Source organism: Bombina bombina, chromosome 9 (genome assembly GCF_027579735.1).
Source record: "Bombina bombina isolate aBomBom1 chromosome 9, aBomBom1.pri, whole genome shotgun sequence".
Taxonomy (NCBI): domain Eukaryota; kingdom Metazoa; phylum Chordata; class Amphibia; order Anura; family Bombinatoridae; genus Bombina; species Bombina bombina.
In genome coordinates, this window is record NC_069507.1 from 53,979,959 (window position 1) to 53,999,958 (window position 20,000).

A 20,000-nucleotide genomic window follows, 5' to 3' on the forward strand; every position below is an offset into this window, starting at 1 on the left:
ATAATGAAAGTTTAATTTTGATTGAGTGTCCCTTTAAAGGAACATGCAAGTAAAAAATTTAACTCTCATGCTCAGATAAAGTATGCAATGTTAAGAGACTTTCCAATTTATGTCTATAACCAAAAATACGCCTCTTGCTAACCTTTGTTGTAAAGGATAGCTATGTAGGCTCAAAAGCAGCAATGCAATACTGGGTGATTGGTGCTTATACACATATGACTTTTGTGAATGGCTTACCAGATATGTTCGGCTAGCTCACAGCAGTGCATTGCTGCTCTGTAGCTGATTTTAACTGCGTGTTTAATTTGCAGCAACACACAGGTTAGTTATATGCAATCTCTCTCTCTCTCTATATATATATTTATTTATTACAAAGGTGGCCACCCTACACTTGCATGTATACATATCGACTGAGCACAACACAGTGCTGCCTCTGTCTACTTGTTTCCAGAATGGAAAGTCTTCATAACTTTCTGCAGCTAACTTCACCTTGGAAATAAACCAAAAATGATCTGAAGCACATAGGGTAGTTCTAATTCCACCCCATCCTCCATTTCTCTTGCTTTAACTGCCTCTTGAATTATTTACCAATAAATGACCTAGTCTTGCTGCTTAAAAAACAAATAGTGATACCTTTACTAGAAGATATATGTGCCGTGATCAGAAGCCAGCGCACACACACAAAAAAAATTAAAAAGCTGGATCACTCGCTATTGCTGCAAAGATCTATTAAAGCTGCCAAAGGGAAACATTAAAAGGGAAGTGAGCTGTACATCTCTCCTGGCTTTTGTTAGCTGATCACAGATAGAAGCCTTATGCAGAGCAGTTTATCAGCAGCCACACTCGAAATACTATGATAGATTAAAAAAGCGAAAACACAGCAGCCTAGTTACACTGTCTGATATCCTGGAGCACATTTATGTAACCAGATCAATGCAGAGGGAAAAAAAGAAGCATTAAATTATATATTATCATCTATGTATTGTATCTGCCCATGCTTTAACTACATTCAATCTGGAGGTATTTATCCAGTAGTGTTACCACCTGCCCTCCACAGATATACTAGACCAGTGTTTCTCAACCGCAGTCCTCAAGTAGCCCAAACAGTCCAGGTTTTCATTATAGCTGAACTAGAGCACAGGTGAAATAATCAGCTGATGGGTGAGATCAGGTTAGTAACCATGGTAACTGATCAGCTGATTATTTCACCTGTGCACTGGTTCTGCTATAATGAAAATCTGGACTGTTGGAGGTACTTGAGGGCCGCGGTTGAAAAACAATGTACTAGACAACCAAATGGGTGACCTGGAGATAGGGACCATAGAGATTATGATTAAACATCAGGTCTCACCTCATTGTTTACAATACGTTGTATAGACAATACTTACAGCCATGTAGCCATATCACCCAGATGCCAGGTCTCAGATTTGACATTGGCAATTAAAAGGCACATGAAAGCCAAACATTTTCTTCTGTGATTCACACAGAGTATACAATTTTAAAAACATTTCCAATTTACTTCTATTATCAGATTTGCTTAATTCCCAAGGTATTCTTTGTTGAAGATATACATAGGTAGGTGTCTGGAACACCACATGGCAGGAAATAGTGCTGCCCTCTAGTGCTCTTACAAATGGGTAACATTCCTGTAGAACTGCTGCCATTTAGTGCTCCAGATATGTGACTACTCCTGGGCTTACTTTCATACTTTTCAAGAAAAAATACAGAGAGAACGAAGAAAATTTGAGAATAGAAGTAAATTATAAAGTCGTTTAAAATTGTATGATCTCAGTCTATCTCAACTGCGGTCCTCAAGTAACCCCCAAAAGGCCAGTTTTTTATTATAGCTGAACCAGTGCACAGGTATAATCAACTGATCAGTAACACCATGGTTACTAACCTGCTCTCACCCATCAGCTGATTATTTTACCTGTGCACTGGTTCAGCTATAATGAAAACCTGGTCTGTTGGGGGTACTTAAGGACCGTGGTTGAGAAATAATGCTCCATCTGAATCATGAAATAAAAATGTTGGGTTTCCTGTCTCTTTACATGTCCAGTATTTTTACATATATTTTACTGGACAACCACTTAAGATAACTTGACTGTCCTTGGATACCTGGGAACCATAGGTCTCAGCATGATGATTTGTTTTTGTTAAAAGCACACAACAGTGCAATAATAAAATCCTTGAACGTGTTACAATATTACATTTTAATGCTAGACTCCTAAAAAGTATTTAACCCCTACAACGCCTGCACAGAAGTTACAGTGCATTGCTGGACCTGAACTGGACATAAATGGTGGCTTAATAAGGTTCAGCATATGTATCTACTCACCAATCACGTTCAGCACTGCAGCTCCTTATTCCCTTTTCTGAGAGATGGGGTGTTGAAGGAACATAGTGCAATAATAAAATGCTTTAACTATAGGTTCAAACTCCTATAGTCCTCATTGATAGTGTAGCAGAAAGCACGAGGAACATATTTAGGTATATACAAATAGTGAATAAACAATGATCAGGATTTCCCGGCTATGCACACAAATATTTAGCCCCGGTGCACATGTGATGAATGATGGGCAACCTATGGGTATAGTATTTTAAAAGCTTTATGGCTAAAAATGTATTAACATTTTATTTTCAGAATTTCCAAACAATAAAAAGATACACAATTTGAACTCTATTTTGATAACATTATACTTTGTGATTTTTATGTATTTATTGGAAATACAGCTTCTCAAGATTAGAAGGCAGCACAAATTGCCAGCACTTAAAGGGACACTAAACCCAAAAAAAATTTCACGATTCAGATAGACAATACAAATTTAAACATTCCAATTTACTTCTTTTATTTAATTTGCTTCATTTATTAGATATCCTTAGTTGAAGAAAAAGCAATGCAAATGGGTGAGCCAATCACATGAAGCTTATATGTGCAGCAACCAATCAGCAGCTACTGAGCCTATCTAGATATGCTTTTCAGCAAATAATATTAAGAGAATAAAACAAATTAGATAATAGAAGTAAATTAGAAAGTTGTTTAAAATTGCATGCTCTTTCTAAATCATGAAAGAAACAATTTGGGTTTCATGTCCCTTTAATCTTTTTTTTCCAATTTAAATCAACAAGTTTTCAACATCTTTTCTTCTCCCCATGACCTTTTTAATGGATGAACCACCCGGCTGAATTTACTGACAACCCGGCTAAAATTTTAGCGAATATTAAACTGATAAGAACAGAATATATCTTACTTGAAGCGATTTTTAGCGAATATTAAGGTAAAATTAAAAATATTCAATTTTTATTGTACAAATCCTCATTAAATACATTTATGTTAAATTATGCAATTAATTTGTGCTTTGGATAACAGAAAATGATATAATATTAGAAAATATTACACTGCCCCTACCCGGCTACTAACGATAGATAATTATATATATATATAATTTTTTTTTTACATTATGAACTCTCTACTTTATTAGCCAAACAGTCAAAACATTAACAACCCAGACATCTAGATTAACAAATTAGCAGTTAAGAGGTTAACAGTTCAGTACTGTCTGGCCCAAAGGCACAACATAACAGAGAAATTGTTGTAGTCTCTACACATTTGCCAAACTCTTATCAATGCAGCAGAGACAACAATATTAGCTCAACAGGACCCTAAATCACTGGGCAACACCCCAATATATAGAAGCTCATAAATCTGAGAGTCCTGAAGCCTCCTGCCAGTGTGAAGTGGCTGCCGACACAAAAGCAGAGGCACAATCCAGACTCACATGCAAAGGGGGGTTTGTAATAAATTCATAAAAACCTGGCAGATTTATGAACTGAGCCATGCATTGAGCTTCTTTGTGTGTAAGGCAGAGCTTTCCTCTCTGCTCCATCTCTCAAACTACATTGCTTCCCTAAAGGGAAAATGCACAAAGCTTTTCTAATAAGGCAATACATACACACTGTGGTTTTGCTGACAGACTAAGCCTGACATTAGCTACCCAAGAATAGGGAGTGTTTTATAATATAAGGACTTATTGCAATAACCCAGCCAGAACTGTCGCTTTCAGGAGACTTCAGGAGAGTTTACTCATGTTTAACCATTTGTTAGACCCAAAGCAAGATGCGAATGATCCATACGTCTTAGGGAGAAAGAGATAATAAAGTAGATTTGTAATTTGGAGCATAGGAGGTGGCAATGCTAGGACCCCCCAGTGGGCAGAGGACTTTCCCATAGATTCTTAACAGTCTAAGTAAACCAAAGCCTACATTTCCGAGGTTGTCGTGTAACAATATGTTCACATGTGCAGCAGCAAAGCTCACCCACAGTGAGTAACCAGCAAGCTGAGGCAGGACTGTATGCTGGGGAGGAACCAGGAGGGTGAAGATAACAATCTTATAAAGGAGGAAGGAAATGATACAGAGATGGCAGTGATCTAGATGTATAGAGGAACTAAGGATAGAAGGAGGCAGAATGTAACAAAAAGGAAAAAAAAATGTTTTTATTTTAAATCAATTAAAGGGATATGATACCTAAAATAAATTAGTTTGTGATTAAGACAGAGCATACAATTTTAAACAAGTTTTCAGTTTTACTTCCTTAATCATATTTGTTCCCATGGTATTCTGCATTGAAGAGATACCTAGGTAGCATCTGGAAAACTACATGGCAGGAAATAGTGCTGCCCTCTAGTGCTCTTGTAAATGGATAACATTCTTGCAAAACTGCTGCCATATAGTGCGCCAGAAATGGGCAGGCTCAGGAGATTTCATCCCTGCTTTTCAACAAAAAGATACCAAGAGAACATATACAAAATTAATAATAGAAGTAATATAGAAAGTTATTTAAAATTAGACGCTCTATCGGAATCATGAATGAAAAGTTCATAACCCTTTAACAAAGTAGTAAACAAATCACAATTTTCAAGCATGCATAGGTTCGTCCGTCGCTCAACAGCGCTATCTATGGGAGTTGACAATATCAGCCAATGAGCAACTGAGACTCAATATTTAGTTATGCAAAAGCCTTTTTATGGTGTTATATATTTTTTTGTACAGAAAAGGGACATTTAAATGTTGCTCCTTCATATACAATATTTGAATTTAATGCCTCTAACATTACACAAAACTAGTTTTTTTTTTTTTGTTTCCCCCCAGTTAGCTGAACCTAAGAGTAAAATATATAGTATAGGGATAACAGTTTTTAAGGTCAAACTGATTCATAACCATTGTGATAGAGCAATATGTTCGCTTTGATGCTATCGGCAGGGAAAGCCTTTATGTTCTGAGATGCCCAGAACGACAGAATTAACACCTTTCTCTAGCAGAGAGAGCTGCGGCTTGAAACAGATTTTACTGTAGAGATTAATCACTTAAATCACGCAGGCTACAAGCTTTGATATTTTAAATCCCATTTGATATTTAGACATTTTATATTCATGACAGGTCTGTTTCAATTCTAAACATTTTGTAAACCCCACTGCATTATTAACAACTATTATTTCTACAGCATAAGATCCATTTAATGTTATTAGTCATTTACATTATTTATGTTTAATACTAGCCATCATTTAAAGGGACATTTTAATGCGCAAATTACATACTTTAATTCTTTATAGCAGTACTCACTGTGGAACTCTCTCTATTTTACCCCCTGCAAACACGGAGACACAAACACTGGCAGCTCTCAAGCTGAATAGAGTAGGTAACTGGCAGGATCGTACAACTGCCGCTACTGATTGGCTCACCGGCTGTTCCCTGCAGGACCAGCAGTTCTCTACTGTTTTCCAGAGGAACTTTATCTATGTGTTTAACCCCATTTCAGGGTTTAAACACAGTTACAATGTGGGTAGTGTAAAAATGACACACTATAGAGAATTAACGCATGGCATTTATCCACTAAAATATCTCTAACTTCAAACTCGATCATGTTTTGCTTTACATCTTGTCTTTTCTGATGTTGCGGAATGAATTAAATTCCAGGTCTTATCAACCTATGTAAATGTCACTTAGATTTTAATATGCAAGATTCAAGGCAGCTTGTTTATCATGTGTCTAACTGGGGTGCAACTTCTTTTAGTTCAAGCATAGTTTTTTTTTTAACAAAAAAAGCCAGTCAATTCTCCTCTCCGTTGTACGTTTGATGAATACCAGGTACACAAGGACATACTCAGCATATAAAGATCTAATAGAGAATATATACTCCAACATCTTCCCCAAGACAAACACTGACCCATAACAACTAATGGCACAGAAATGTTTTGTAGCTGATACATTTATATAGCTCATACAGGGTTTTTCTTTTTTTTTTTTTTTTTGGGGGGGGGGGGTTAGTACAGTTTTGCTTAGCTTTAAATTTAGACTCCTAACCAAGCCCCAAAGGTTTAGAAGTATACTGTTTACCTACTCCAGCTTGCTCCTGTTTGTGTAGAGTCTTTTCATATGCAGAGGAGGGGAAGTTTCTGCTCTTTTTGCTTTCCAGCCCATTTCAGTGGGTGTCTCAGCCTAACCTTTTCAACAGAGCTAAACTTGGAGCTTCTAAGTAAGTTTTTAAAAGTTTTTATAGTGGATTTTTATGTCAGTATCTGTGCATATTATTCTTTGTAGTAGTGTCTGTTACATGCAGTTATATGAAAATTGGTGTATACTGTCCCTTTAAACTATTTTGTGCCAATGACCAGCATGGCAGGCCAACAAAAGACTATGGGTATTCTACAGTGTGATGGCCAGAGCTTTACAGCAGCAGTCACCTAGTAAGAGGACAATAGTCTGTCATCTGAATACAAAAACACATACTTCAGGCAAGAGCAGAACTGAAGTCACCATAATTTCTTCCATATACTCAGAAAGAAAAAAAAAACTAAAGCTTGGAGGAATTTGTATTAGTAAATATAAGAGAGGGGGTGGTGAGTCCAAAGTCTTCAGATGCATTTCTATCCAATCAACTGAAACTGGTTCAAGGCGATATACCCACAGTGAATAGAACATTGCAAGACAACGCATGCACGTCAAACTATTATAAATGTATTAATAAAATAAATTGGGGAATATATACAGAAATTTAAAAAAAAAGCAAGATGTCACCTATTATAAGCTTCTGGAATCCTCAGCATATATTTGTAAGCGGCTATAATGCTCTGCAATGAAGCTTGCGTGCACTCAGTGCTCTATTTCAGGGAAGCAGAGAATGGAACACATTAGACAGATCAGGGTCTTTTTGCAAGCAGTATTCCTAAAGCAGATACGCTTACTATGGCCTGCGGCAAAGTGCTGGATTCCATGCCCCCTTGGAGCACTGTGTTCAGTTAGCTGACCTACTGCTTCAAAACTACTCAATGCCATATAATAATATATATATATATATATATATATATATTCACATATGTATATATTTTTTATTTAGTTCATTTTGATACATGTTGATATTATAGTGCTTAGTTGTACTGGAATAGGTGTCTTCAAAATGGAACACAATCCAAATCTTTGTTTTCTGAAAGACTAAGAAATGTAATGTGTTGACTTCAACATTTGGAAAATTGTAATATTTGTTACAACTGAAAAGTTACAGGGAATGGGGAGAATATAAAGCTTGTACTTAAAATAAAAAAAGAAGATGCGTTCAAACATAGATACAGTCAGAAGTGATGGCCAAAAGATTAAGTGATGGTAAATCCAAGCGTTTAACAAACGCTAGGATTTACCATCACTAAAAATAAACTAGCACACGTTTTTTTTTTTAGTAATAGACAGAAACTAAACTCCCCCTTTCTGTGCTGAAGTACATCGCTAAAATCAGCGCCTCCGGACGTCCACGACACAGCGCTCCTTTACCAATGAGGTAATGTTTCCACCTTTAGCAGTGCTACGATGTCCGTTGACACACGGCTATAGGTTTAGGAGGTGGAAACGTAACCCCATTGAAGAAGAGTGCTGTGCCGTTGGTGGCCGGAGGCGCTGATTTTAGCGATATACTTCAGCACAGAAAGGGTGAGTTTAGCACCTGTTTTTTTTGTTTTTTGTTTTTTAGTAATTGATGGATTTACCATCACTTTAAAGGTACAGTAAAGTCAAAATTAAACTTTCATGATTCGGATAGTGCATGCAATTTTAAACAACTTTCTATTTTACTTCTGCTATCAAATTTGCTTTGTTCTCTTGGTATCTTTTATTGAAGAGTAAAACTAGGTAGGCTCATAAGAGCAGCAGTGTTTTGCAACATTTGTAGCTATGTTATACAATGTTGCAAAACCCTGCTGCCATAGAATACTATACACGTGCACACTCCTGAGCTCTTCTGAGCCTTCCTAGTATTACTCTTCAATAAAAGTTACCAAGAGAACAAAGCAAATTTGATAAGTAGAAGTAAATTAGAAAGTTATTTAAAAATCGCATGCTCTATCTGAATCATGAACGTTTAATTTTGACTGGTGGCCAAGATTCCACAAATATTAATTGTATTATATATTAAAAATTTAGAAGTATTTTTATGCAAATAATAGGTAGTGATCTTGGCATGTTTGTGTATAATGTGAGGGTAAACTTGCTGACAGAAAAAGTGGATAATTTACATGTCAGATTTATGAAAAATCACTTTTTGCAGACATCTTCCTATATGCCATTTTTATATGCACCCACCCTCATAACAGGGATTGTATAGCTCCCTAAAGATGTATCTGGGGACAAAGCTATAAACCAGTAGGAATTAAAATTGTAGTACTTATTTCCAACAAGTGATCCCATAGAAAACTTTAAATGTTCAGTTTATTTGGAAACTATAATAAAATTCTTTTTCTCCCAACATTGATCATTAAAAAACAAACAAAAAAAACCCCATAAAATAGACCATTTCTGTCATCTCAGATTAACTTCTTGGCTTGTCAATCAAGCTCTCGCACAACAAAGTTCATATCAAGGAGCCAATCGCTGCCAAAGCCAACCCACTTTATATTGTAACGTGTGTCACAACAATATGCTGGGGATGTACACTATTGACTCTTATGTCCTTTCAATATTTAAAGGGACAGTCAAGGCCAAAAAAAACTTTCATGATTGAAATAGGGCATGTAATTATAAACAACTTTCCAATTTACTTTTAATCACCAATTTTGCTTAGTTCTCTTGGTATTCTTAGTTAAAAGCTAAACCTAGGAGGTTCATATACTATTTCTTAGACCTTGAAGGCTGCCTCTAATCTGAATGCATTTTGACAGTTTTTCACCACTAGAGGGTGTTAGTTCATGTGTTTCATATAGATAACAGTGAGCTCACACACATGAATTTACAGAGGAGTGAGCAATGGCTAAAATGCAAGTCTGTCAAAAAAACTGAAATAAGGGGGCAGTCTGCAGAGGCTTAGATACAAAGTAATTACAGAGGTAAAATGTGTATTATTATAACCGTGTTAGTTATACAAAACTGGGGAATGGGTAATGAAGGGATTATCTATCTTTTTAAACACAAATTCTGATGTTGACTGTCCCTTTAAATGATATATTCAATAAAGGGAATGTTAACAGAAAAAAAAATATTCAGCAGGATTCATCATTCATTGAGAACAAACAAATGTAACCAAAACTTGCTATTTTTAGAAAACAAGCCACATTATCGCCCACTGAATTTTTTGGGGGAAATGGCTACACTAATTATCATAATTAGGTCTCTAAATGAATTGGCATAACTTAAAGGGACATGATACTCATATCCAAAATCACTTGAAAGAGATGCAGTGGATCTGTAAAAAGCTGATATGAAAATATCACCTGAGCATCTCTATGTAAAAAAAAAGATATATTTTACCTCACAATTTCTTCAGCTCACCAGAGTAAGTGCTGTGTAAAAAGTTATACTCAGCTACTGTAGAGTTGCAAGTTGGAAAAAAAAACAAAAAAAAAAACCAAAACACAACAATAGCCAATCAGCAGTGCTGAGGTAATGCTTTGCCTTTTCTGTGATGTCATGAGATTTCATAGAATTTACTTAAACTGAATAGGAAAATAACATGACTGTGCCTGCACATGACAGATGCACATTCCCTTGCAATTAGTGGGACAAGTATCCTTTTTTACATAGACGTTCAGGTGATATTTTCTAGTCAGCTTGTTTACAGCTATGCTGCATCACTTTCATGTGCTTCAACATTTTAGGTATCATGTCCCTTTAAGATTTAGAGATCATAATACTGATATAAAATCAGTGGTTTCAATATAGCTTCATTATCCAACAGCTCTATAGTTTACACAACCTAACTAGGTACAATTTAAAAACACAGATCAAGCTGCTAAAATATTAAATGAGCGACAACTTTATATAAAAGCCATTTTTATTGCTGAAACAATCCATAAGACTTTGCGGCTTACTTCACCTCCTACTGCAAGCTTGCTTAACCAGAGCGAGCATTATTTATCATCCCTGGTACAGAAATCTAATGTGACAGGGTTATGTCCGCACCAGGCCCTGGAACCTCTCCAAATGGTGAGACATAGTCCATTAGCCCAGAACGAGCACCAGCAGGATAAAGATTTGCTGAGAACATCAGTTTCTGCATAACTGGGAAACAGCCCCCATGTCTGCGGTGCCAAATACTAACTGACACAGGAGATAAGTCAAAGCAGGAGGTGTACAGCGAGCGCCCCAGCCATCCACTGCATCTCTCCCTAAGAAGACACCAGCTTAAGTAAACGTTTAGCTGATATATCCCTTTGGTTCCAGAGACAGCAGTTACTGTAGACTATAAAAAATACTAACTGTTCTTAGTGATATGTCCAGTCTGAAAGGGTCATGAATTCCCAAACATTCTATTATACACGCAAAGGATATTTAAGTATGCTTTTTAACAAAGGATATGAAGAGATGGAAGTTAATTGAATAGAAGTAAACTTAAAAGTCTCTTAAAATTGCATTTTCTATTTGAATTTAAAAAATCTTCACTTTAACGCCCCTTTAACCATTTGGCAGTTATGAGGGCTAACTTTTGCTTTATTAATTCTTATTTTAATGTAAACATACTTTAAACATTTAAAACACCTTTAACCCACATGATGCATCTTTCTCTGTATGTTAGGTATGCTGATGTAACCGACGTAAGACTAGGCTGATAAAGCGTATTTTAGGTTTACCTCATATGAGCATATTTATCTTGCTTTCTTCATGTCTGGAATAGCTTTTGTTTATAAGATATCAACAAATTCTGCATAATAGAATCGCTAATAATAATAATAATAATAATATAAAAAAAAACACTTTTCCAAATAAAGTAACAATATAGGTTCTAATGAATTTGCATATAGAACAACAAAAAATATTACTTTCATTACAATTTTATGTAGAAAAGGATCTTAAGCTAGTATTGCACAAGTGATGACCTAAATAAAATGCAAAAAAAAAAAAATCTTTATGAAGATAAAGCGATATAAACCCAAGTTCTTTCTAGGTGTGTAGCTCTGACTTTGCCAAAATAACCAATAACACGCTTCGTCACCTGGCTACTGATCACTCTGACGTGTTACACCAGGTGGCGATGGAAAAAGTCTGGGGTTTTAAACTGTTCAGCTCATTTTGTTTAAGATTAGGAATGGACTTTTGGACCCAGAGCATCAGGAGAAACCTATTCAATCTATTAGCTTTGTATTGCTTCTCTAAGGAAGTGACAAAAGCCATAAACTACATTAGTGACATTGTGGCAGAATTTTAGACCAGATTCTAACCCGCAAATGTAATATTTTAGTAATAGATCTTGCATTATTATGGCAGCATTTTTGCAACAATGCTTTAACCAGTGGTACATTTTGCAAACATTGTTGCCATATTAGCACTGCAGAATCTGTTGGCGCTCTACAAAAAGTATTCATAATATAGTGCTGAAAAGTGTATAACATTGTTAATAGCATTGTTGCAAAACTCCTGCACACTCCTAAGCTACCTCTAGGTACACTCTTCAACAAAATATAAAGATACAAAAGATAAAGGATGGCTACATTTAGACACCAATCAGCAAGTGCTAGCCAGGTTTGAACCAAAAATAAGCCAGCTCCTAAGCTTACATTTCTGTTTTTTCAAATAACGATACCAAGAGAACGAAGAAAATTTGAAAATCGGAGTAAATGAGAATGCTGCTTAAAATTGCATGCTCTATCTGAATCATGAACGTTGTATTTTGACTAGACTGTCCCTTTATAAAATCTCCTATTTGACTGTATCATTAAAGGGAAAAATGAAATACTCAAATATGTTAAAGAAAGTTAAAAGGCTTTTTCACGTAAAGTAGGTTTTTTAACCATTCACCAGCAGCCACAAAAGCACATTCCTAAGCAGTGGGGCACTAAAGGGTTTAAACAAAGAATAAATCTTATGACAGCAAAGCTATTTCCATTATTTTATTAACACATCTCCAAAAAAGGGACATCCACATTCAGTCAGCAGAAATAATTTCAGGTGAATCTATGAGAAACAGTATTGAGAGAAGGTGGGGGGAGACTGTAAACGTTAAATACTTAGCAGTAGATGACAAATCAAATGGGAATTACTGCGGTAAAAACATAATTAAAACTTGATTGAAGTTAAACAGAATTTGCATAACACTGCAAATTAACTTTTAACGCAAAGCATTCAGTGAGAATGAAATAAAAAGGCATTTCATTAGGAAGCTATATTTAAACAATATAGAACTGAATAAAGATATTTTAATAAGAAGGGAGAGAGAAAAAACTGTTCTTAATAAAAACAAATGCTGGCAACAGTCCTCACAATATTAGCAGTTTTGCACATTTAACGGCTGATCACTTTTTATCAGGTGTGTTTTCTAAGTAAAGCAAAAAATAAATAAATACAGATGTCTGAAGAAAAAGTGGTTCTTACTAGACGTGTGCATTTGTAATTTTCATGAGGGCACGAATGCCGAAGATGGAGACCACCAGCGTAATTTGTTTATTTTCCGAGCCGGATTTCTTCTTGTGAAAGTGAAACACACCAAGATCTGTGCAAATCCAGTTCTGAAAAGAACCGAATGCCGCTGGTGGCCTCCATCTTCGGCATTTGTGTCTTCATGAAAACTATGAATACACATGACTAGATCTTATATATTCTAATTTGCTGAGATCACTAGGATCCAAAAGGTTAAAAAGGTGATAATTAAGTACAACCGATCCGTAAATTACAAAATAAAATGTTCACCTATTTCCACGGTTTTTTTTTTCAGACGTAATATTACAGATATATATTTTTACACATTTTATTTATGCATTTTCTTAAATAGACAGTAAACACGGAGATTGTTATATATAATTTTTAATAATGCATAATCCTTTGCAGTATACTTTTCATGTAATTTAGCTCTGAAAATTAAGCTATTTTTAAATCTCAGAACTTGAAATGCACCTTGCTGATTTATCAAGGATAACTGTTCGATATTAGTCTCTAACTGGCTTTACCAGGTAAGAACTGTAAAACAAAGTATATTTTATTAAAGTAACAATGGCTTGCCTGGTTGTCTGTGGACTAAAGCCCAAATAGATTCTATAGCAACACAACAGAAATGTTTTGTTGTAATTAGGTAATTTATTTACTGTCCCTTTAAAGGGTTGTTTAAAAATTAATAGTTCAGATAATAGAGTCTGTGAACAATTTTAATAAACTTTCTATTGCACTTTATAACATTTCCCCCTCTCTCTGTCTGCCATGTGTCAGCAACATATTTCACTTGCCACTATGGGCACGTTGTATTGGGGCATCACCCTGGAATAATGCAAATTACAGTGATCTGATGAATATACAGAGCTCTGAGCTACCAAACAATTCTTCACTACAAGGAATTCCCCTAAGTAAAACCAAAGAAGGACGTTCCTGTTTTTACACAATATCTTATAGGCATTGCTAACTGCTCTGCACATATGATATAAAGAAAGAAGTAGGTTATACATGATGTAATCTGCTCCCCTTCTCTAATGCTGGGGTATCTAGTCGTTAGCTGCTCCCCTTCTCTAATGCTGAGGTATCTAGTCGTTAGCTGCTCCCCTTCTCTAATGTTGGGGTATCTAGTCGTTAGCTGCTCCCCTTCTCTAATGCTGGGGTATCTAGTGGGCATGGTCTACTGCTTTGTGACATGTCAATGTACTCGTGTGCACAGTGAGTCATCATGAGCCATGTTTTGTAAAGTGCTTCTACCAATTATATATTATACATGTGCTGTTTAGAAGTTTACACTATTATTCTTGCTATCATTTATTTGTATAGCACCACAAGATTCCATATAACTGTGTTTTAGAATATACTAAACATATTTACATTCTTACATATTTATTTTTACCCTAAAGCTCCTTGAAAAGAACATAATTTTTATGTTCATGATTCAGTTGGAGCAAACAATTTTGAACAACTTTCCAATTTAATTATATGATCAAATGTACTTTATTCTCTTGGTATCCTTTGTTGAAGGAGCAGCAGTGCACCACTGGGAGCTAGCTGAAGACACTGGGTGAGTCAATAGTAATAGGGATAATATGTGCAGCCACCAATCAGTGGTGCAAATTAGATAAGAGAAAATTTGAAAGTTGTTTAAAAGGGACGCTCAAGTCAAAATGAGCTTTTAGGATTTAGATAGAGCAGGAGTTTTAAGACACTTTCCAATTTACTTCCATTATCAAATTTTGCACAGTCTTGTTATATTAACACTTTCTGGGGAACAAGATGCTACTGAGCATGTGCACAAGTCACAGTGTATACGAATACTTGCCTGTGATTGGCTGATGTCTGTCACATGATACAGGGGGTCAAAAAAACTAATGCTTATTTGAAATTCAGAGAAAGTGTTATTGTCTTGTCTTATTATTATGTACTTGTTAATTGGGTTATTCTACTGCATTGAGTGGTCCTTTAAGGTTGCTTTCTCTATCTGAATCATGAAAGTTTAATTTTTACTGTCCCTTTAATTTGTTTTACAGCATGAATATTAATCTTATGTACTGAAAAAGTCAGATCAAAAGTGTATTTAATTTGTAATCTGTTTAGAACAAAATAGTATGATAAATATGAGGCAACATTTAAAAACACAATACAAATATTGTGGGAATAATATTCTTCCTGGCTTTATATTTCAATTAGATTTGTTTTCCCTTTAAACAGACCCAGTCTGCTTGAATTAGAAGGCTCCATTCCCCAAGGATTATAAACAAAATAATCATAACTTGTGCTCCTTCAGATCAGTTTTCAGTTCCAGTAAGTTCATTTGCTGTGTTTTTAGTTTACAGCAGAAATCTCTCTGAATCCCACAGTCAGGAAACACAAGAGATAAGGGACTCAGCAAATGCACTAATACATTTTTAATGGTTGCAATAAAAAATAATTTTATGAAATCTTTATTAACTGGTTATCATGGCCTGACAAAGATACCAATTAAAACAAAGAACAGAAAAAAAGGAAACACTTCACAGAATGCCATGAAACATTAATACATGGTTTGACAAATTATTTAAAATTTAGGAGCCACTTATACAGTAATGAGTTTATATAGGGCTTGTATATAGAAGAATCCAAAACGACATAAGCCAGAACTAGAATTTTAGGAGCCATGGCAACCTGGCTTCTTGTATTAACATATATTGTATTCTGGTCTTGTATTACCATATATACCTGTTGCCCTAATGCATGTTATCTTGCACATCAAACGACAACCAATAATGTGGAAAACCAATCATTATTACCACAACACTAAAAACAGACTTACAACAGAGTTTTGTGTTTGTATTAATTGTAAAATATTTGCATATCAGTTTTACATGAAGGTAGCATTAGAACCGCTTCAGAAAACTGGCAAAAGCGAACAAGGACGCTGGTTTTGGGCGTCCTGTGGCATTCTTCACCTAACACTTGTTCAGGCATTATATGAAGTATATTATTTTGCAGTTAATGGGACAGTCTACACCAAAATTGTTATTGTTAAAAAAACATAATTTATGCTTACCAGATAAATTCCTTTCCTTCCTGGCAGGGAGAGTCCGCGACTTCATTCCTTACTGTTGGGAAATACAACACCTGGCCACCAGGAGGAGGCAAAGACACCCCAGCCAAAGGCTTAAATATCCCTCGCACTTCTCCTATCCCCCAGTCATTCTGCTGAGGGAACAAGGAAAAGTAGGAGAAACATCAGGGTATAAAGAAGCCAGAATAATTTATATAAAAAAAGGGAGCTGCCCATCAAAAAATAAATTACGGCGGGGTCGTGGACTCTCCCTGCCAGGAAGGAAAGGAATTTATCTGGTAAGCATAAATTATGCTTTCCTTCCATAAGGCAGGGAGAGTCCACAACTTCATTCCTTACTGTTGGTAAAACTATACCCGAGCAACAGAGGACACTGAATGAATAACGGGAGGGAACCAAAAAAAAGGGTACCACAGCCTGCAAAACTTTTCTCCGGAAAGCTGCTTCAGCTGAAGCAAAAAAGTCAAACTTTTAAAATTTAGAAAAAGTGTGTAAGGAGGACCAGGTAGTTGCCTTACAAATCTGATCCATTGAGGTTTTGTTCTTAAAAGCCCAGGAGGAAGCCACTGCTCTAGTGGAATGAGCCGTTATCCTCTCAGGAGGCTGTCGTCCCGCTGTCTCATAAGCTAAGCGGATGACACTCCTCAACCAGAAAGATAGGGAAGTCGTAGTAGCCTTCTGCCCCTTATGCTTCCCCGTATAGATGACAAACAAAGAGGAAGATTATCTGAACTCCTTAGTAGCCTGAAGATAGAACTTCAAGGGATGAACCACATCCAGATTGTGAAGCAAGCGTTCCTTCGCTGAAGAAGGATTAGGACACAAGGAAGGAACAACAATTTCTTGATTAATGTTATGGTCCGACTCCTATAGTGACGAAAGGCAAAGAATGACTGGGGGATAGGGGAAGTGGGAGGGATAGTTAAGCATTTGGCTGGGGTGTCTTTGCCTCCTCCTGGTGGCCAGGTGTTGTATTTCCCAACTGTAAGTAATGAAGTTGTGGACTCTCCCTGCCTTATGGAAGGAAAGATAGATAACGCCTTTACCACCCATTCCCCAGCTTTGCACAACCAACATTGTTATATTAATATACTTTATAGCATTTAAACCTCTCAATTTCTGCCTCTTTTTAAGCCACTAAAGACAGACTCTTATCACATGCTTTTTTATTAGCTGTTCATAACAGGGAGTGCTAGTTCATATGAGCCATATAGATATCATTCTGCTCACGCCCGTGGGTTATGGCAGACACTGCACTAATTGGCTAAAATGCAAGTCAATAGATAATAAATAAAAAGTCATGTGATCAAGGGGCTGTCAGAAGAGGCATAGATACAAGATAATCACAGAGGTAAAACGTGTATTAATATAACCATGTTGGCTGTGCAAAACTTGGGAATAAAAGGAATTATCTATCTTTTTAAACAATACATTACTGTTTTTTTGGTTGACTGTCCCTTTAAGTCTCTCTGTCTTAAAACCGTTGGCCATTTATTTCTCTTTATTTTAGATTTATTTTTGCATATGTAAGAGTGTATTGTTTTACAGAGTCATTTTTTTTAATATGTTTGTTTAGTATGGTACAGAAGGCATTTTTCTGATGCCAGTATACATGATAGTGAAATTTGCTCTATGTGGCAAGAAGTTAATTTTTGCAGGATAGAAGTGGCTCCGCTTGATTAGAACGGTGCTGATCTACATCTGGCAGCTGTGTGATGAGGGTTGGTTGCCAATCTATTTGAATTCCCAAATTTTTGAGTTTCTTGGTTGTAGCAAGCTTCTTTTTTTTTTTTAATCAAGATTTTAGCTATTATTATTATTCAGTGTTATTGAATCTAGGCTAATGCAATCAAGTTTCAAGAATACAATTTCTAAGGAAACATAATTAATCCGGTTTCATAAATATGCTTTACACATTAATTACTTAAAAGTATCTTTCTCTAAAGTAGAACGCTTCCCTAAAGTTAAGTCTCCTGTTTTTTTCTTCTTCTACAATTTGCAGTCGTACAAACATTTCACTTAGCTATGCAGTCAAAACAAAATTCCTCCTCTGACGATTGCCTATGGCATGTATAAAGACTTACTAAATGTGTCCGCAAATACGGTGCGAAAGGGCAGGTCTGTAAACATCACCTAAGGTGTCAGTTTTGTAATAAATGGTGCATAAGGTATAGTGAAGAGGATTTGGGTAACCCCAAATTAATTTGCTCTTGTACAAAAATCTAAATATATAACCTAGTTTTTTTTTTAAATTGCCTGAAATAGTTCTCTGATATACAGCATTTGCAGGTTACAGAATTTGCTTTAAGCCCTCTCTATGGAGTGTGGGACAAGAATGTACATAAAAGTAAGAGGCTAATAATGTCCCTTTTCATTTAAAGGAGTTTCTTTGCCACCTATATAACTGGGCTTGGAAACTTCTGTGTCACTGGTAAAGAGAGTAGCATGTAGAACAGACAAGAAACCTTGGCAAATGAAAAGCCTACCTCCATATAGTGTTGGTTGTGTACGACTATCTGAAGTAATGCAGACTGTTGAGATCAGGGTAATGATACCGCAAACACAAATGTTTAAATCTTCCATAAATGCATTCTGGTTACTACAGACTTTTTATAATGGAGTAAAGAAACCAGACTGTAATATTTAATGTCCTTTTTTTTGTTCCGATTTAGAGAGGGAGTACAATTTTAAACAACTTTCCAATTTATTCCTATGACCTAATTTGCTTAATTCTCTTGGTATCCTTTGTTGGAGAGGCAGCAATGCACTACTGGGAGTTAGTTGAATATATTGGGTGAGCCAATGACACAAGGCATACATGTGCAGCCACCAATCCACAGCTCTTGAGCCAACCTAGTTATCCTGTTCAAGTGTTCATGCAAGTTAAAGGGACACTCAAGTCAAAAATAATCTTTCATGATTCAGATATAACTTGCAATTCTAAAACTCCAATTATCTAATTCCCTTCATTCTCTTAGTATCCTTTGTTGAAAATAATACATAGATAAATTCAGAAGCATCAATGCACTATTAGAAGCTTGCTGCTGACTAGTGGTTGCACATATATGACTCGTCATTGGCTCATCTGTAGTGTTTAGATAGCTCCCATACTGCATTTGCTACTCCTTTAAAAAAGGATACCAAGAATTTAAAGCAAATTTAATACCAAAATTGGAGAGTTATTCAAAAGTGTTTAGTTTATCTGAATCATTAAATAAAAAATGTTGGTTTCATGTACTTTTAAACCGTGCTGAAAAAGATGGTCACCCTTCAATATTAATTTATTGTATTACACCCTATAGCAGCCTGATAGTAATTACACTTATTAATTCTGATGAGATCATCAGTTTTTGGCAATCAATAAGTTAAGCTCCTTTTACAAGCGTGTCTGTGTTCCTGTGGAAATCACCAATTAGAAGACCAAGTGGCACTTCAGGGTTGTTCTTTGCCTCTTCGAGTGGCATAGTGCAGCAATACCTGCGCAGCTCTAGCAATACAGACCACTACAACTGAATCTGAATTAAAGGGACAGTAGTCCTATTAAACTTAAATGGATAAGATAGGGCATACAATTTTACCCCACAATTTTAAACTTTCCAATTTAAAAATTGTTATTGTTTAAAAAGATAGATAATCCCTTTATTACCAATTCCCCAGTTTTGCACAGAAAACACAGTTATATTAATATACTTTTTACCTCTGTGATTACCTTGTATCTAAGCCTCTTCTAACAGCCCCCTGATCACTTGACTTTTTATTTATTATCTATTTATTGACTTGCATTAATTTTAAGCCAATTAGTGCAGTGTCATCCACAACCCACGGGCGTGAGCACAATGTTATCTATATGGCCCACATGAACTAGCAATCCCCTGTTGTGAAAAGCTAATACAAAAGCATGTGATAAGAGGCTGTCTTTAATGGCTTAGAAACAGGCAGAAATTTAGAGGTTTAAAGGTTATAAAGTATATTAATATAACAATGTTGTTTGTGCAAAGCTGGGGAATGGGTAGTAAAGGTGTTATCTATCTTTTTA

The 20,000-nt window shown here is 35.8% G+C and overlaps 1 protein-coding gene across 7 annotated transcripts in view; it reads right to left on the bottom strand.

Annotated features, from left to right (window-relative positions):
- The window catches only part of ZMIZ1 (zinc finger MIZ-type containing 1), a 528,960-nt gene that overhangs the window by 306,813 nt on the left and 202,147 nt on the right, over positions 1-20,000 (bottom strand). The window lies entirely within an intron of this gene.